We start from the raw sequence: 3187 nt of genomic DNA, 5'->3' as shown, positions 1-3187 counted from the left end.
ATAGTGAGAGAAGAGCTAACAGAGTTCAGAGCAACCTCCAGAGACTGAAGGGAACTCATCGGCAAAGAACCAATTCCCTCTCATATAAACCCTCAGAATGCTTTGCAAACCCAACCGGGCAATTCAATTTCATTCGATCTCTCCAGTCAGGTTTGCCTTATTCCCATTACTTTATGCTTTTAATTTGAATGCTCTGAATGTATGAGGTATTATGGGTGAATTTGATACCCTTTTGATGCATGTGTTTGACAAGAGGTTTAGGCCTCCTACCCTTGGTTGCTTTTTGTGAGCTTTTTGTGAATTTTAATGGCATGATTCATGTGATTACATTTTGATTTGGGGGCAACTCTTGATTACCCTATCTTGTTTCTCTAACCTATTTGTTGAGTTTTGTTTTGTGAGGGCTTATATGACTCTTGCGGAGATGGCTTGCCTGGTGTTCCACTTTATTTATGGGATACCACCTGGAGGATTATTCCGATTACCTGTACTGACTCACTTTCTTTGATGGTGCTAGCTTGAGAGATCTCTGGGTTTCTTATCTCTTTAATTGTTATTACTTCGAATCTTTATCCGTACGGTAGATGTCTCGATGCCTTTACTTTTCCCGCATGTTACCGATTTCTTAGGTTTCGTATAGCCTCTCGTGGCATGTCATTTAAGGTAGCGCGGTTCCTTCATCTAGGACTGCCTTTTTGCATGAGCATCCCTAAACACCCCAAACTCATTGATTTTTCTTCTCCTAAGAACACGTTATCTCCTTCTACTACAGGCGAGTAAGTCTCCAAAGGTCGAGCATCCGGTAGATTGCGTAGTAACGTCGTTCACCCCAAAACACAACCCTTACCCCATAGGTGGTCGAACTACGTTTTGCTCTGATTTTCATCCCAGATGAAATACGTAGGCATAAGACGCGATGTCTTAGTGAGCACACTCCTCTTTAACCCATAGGTAGCCAAGCTACGAAGACTCTGATTCTCAGATTCAGATGAGATACGTATGCAGTGGATGCGACGTCCGTGCGAGTCATTTTCTTTTGACCCTTCTTTTAGTAAGTAGTACATTAGATAAACATACACGCTTTTCTCATCCCTTCAGTCATGTTTGCACAAATAAATTTTCACAAAAAACAACAACCTTTGCAACAAATTTGAAAAGGGCTCCCTAGGAGTACCTAGGATGCTTTGGGTGCCTAATACCTTCCCATTGCATAACCAACCCCCTTACCCAGATCTCTGACATTTTTACTAGTTTTTGATTCGATAAAACTTTTAGGTTTTTGTTCGCTTTCTAACCATTCCTTTGGATAAATAGAAGTGCGGTGGCGACTCGACTTGTATGATTTACCTTGGATTTAGTCAATATCTCTAATGGTAACGAATATCCCGCTACAAGTGTCTTGGGAATATTCCCCAATTCACGCTTTGGTTGGTCACCTATTATATGCCCAGTAACCGCTATCCCTGGTGTTCCTTCCTCCCTGCTCCCTATTATGACTTTTGTCCCTTGCGGAGTCAGATTTTCCTGAGCTGAAGTATACCTTTTTAGGACTTCCTCAGATGATTTCGGATGTTTGATATCTCTCACCTTTATACTGGTCTTAGATATTCATTCCCCCGAGCATGTTGTTCCCTCACCCTTATACCGGTGTTCGGATCACATGTCTCTTTGAGCTTATTACCCAGTAACCTGTAATACCTCATCCTATTGCTTCTCCAGAGGAGTTTTTGTTCTGGTCTTCCCAAGCAAAGTCCCTTAGTGGATTCTCCCAGCCTGAGCCCGAATTTTTATCCGAAGTATCCGTTATGAATAACTTTTGTTGTATTTCCATATTCCCTAATACATGCGCCTTTGAGTCAGCTCAGGTCTTTCCATTGATTTCTGCTCCCCAAGCTTTGAGTCGTGCCCTGCTCGCACATTTTTGCTCCCTTTCTCACCCCCATGAGAGTCCCAGAGTCTCTGTCCCGTTGAGAGTATTACTCATATGGATTATCAGTTTCTCCTAATTTCTTTTCTTTCTTTGTGGACACATATCTCCACAGAGTATTACCTTTTGCGTACATACATTTGCATCATGAGGTCTCTTAGGGACCAAAATTCGTCTCTCTGATATTATTTAAGCCCATTCTACCTCGTAGAGACGAAGATTTTAACCTTCACTTCTCCGGCTAGAATGACCTTAAATAGGGGCATCTGTAAGACCCCAATTTTGACCCTAAGATCCCTCATGGCATCATAACATTGCATTTGCAAAGCCTCAAGGATCATAAGCATCTTGGTTCCCCTTGCCTTTGGATAGGACCTCTTGTGAGTGGTTTGAGATCACCAAGTAGGCTTGAATTTTATATTATTGCTTTTCTCATCTTTATTCACTAACCAAAAGCACAAAAATATGTCACTAACATCTTTTGTTTGTAGCTTGAGCAGTCATAAGGTCAAAAGCTTCTAGGTGATCCTTTGTGCAAAGACATGGTCAAGAGAAGATGAAAGCAAGCATGGTAATGGTTCCCAAAGCTCTCATCCATCATATATGACTCCCAAGTATCTTAATTCATTATTTTGATCAAAGCAAATCAAAGGGTTTGAGGACTGTGTTCTCAAGGAAACCCTAATTCATCTGTGTACCAAGTATGCCTTGCTCATGAAGCAACCTCAGCCCATGGTCAAATACAATCAAGGGAAGTTCTCTAATTCATCATTTCATGCATATTTGAGCTTATTTTAGTGTCCTCAATCATCAATTCATCAAGATATGAGTTGTGGACTTGAGAAGTTGATCAGTCAATTCATCTGACTATTTTGAAGTGGACTGAGACCTAACTTTTTATGTGTTAGTCAAATGGAGATGATCCCAAAATAAAACATGTTCTTGAGGACAATATGAACAACTTTCATGTTCATCAAAAATTTATTTGAAGCTTGGAAGGTCATCATCCATTCCAAGACATTATAGGTCATTTTGACTGAAACCCTAATTTTGGGTCAACTTCACAAGAACATAACTCATTCATTTTTCATGATTTTGAGGTGGGATCAAATGCATTGGAAAGTTTAAGATGTCTAATTCAAATGTTATGTTGAACAAAATTTCAAAATCTCAAAGAAAGCACATGTGATAATGCAAAACATTATAGGTCACTTTGGACCAAATGCATTGAATAGCAAAAAAGTCCAACTTCAAGTGCCC

This window comes from Lathyrus oleraceus, chromosome 7 (assembly GCF_024323335.1).
Source record: "Lathyrus oleraceus cultivar Zhongwan6 chromosome 7, CAAS_Psat_ZW6_1.0, whole genome shotgun sequence".
In the NCBI taxonomy this organism is placed as follows: Eukaryota; Viridiplantae; Streptophyta; class Magnoliopsida; order Fabales; family Fabaceae; genus Lathyrus; species Lathyrus oleraceus.
The sequence above is the reverse complement of the archived record's forward strand: the minus strand, read 5'-3'. Positions refer to the sequence as shown.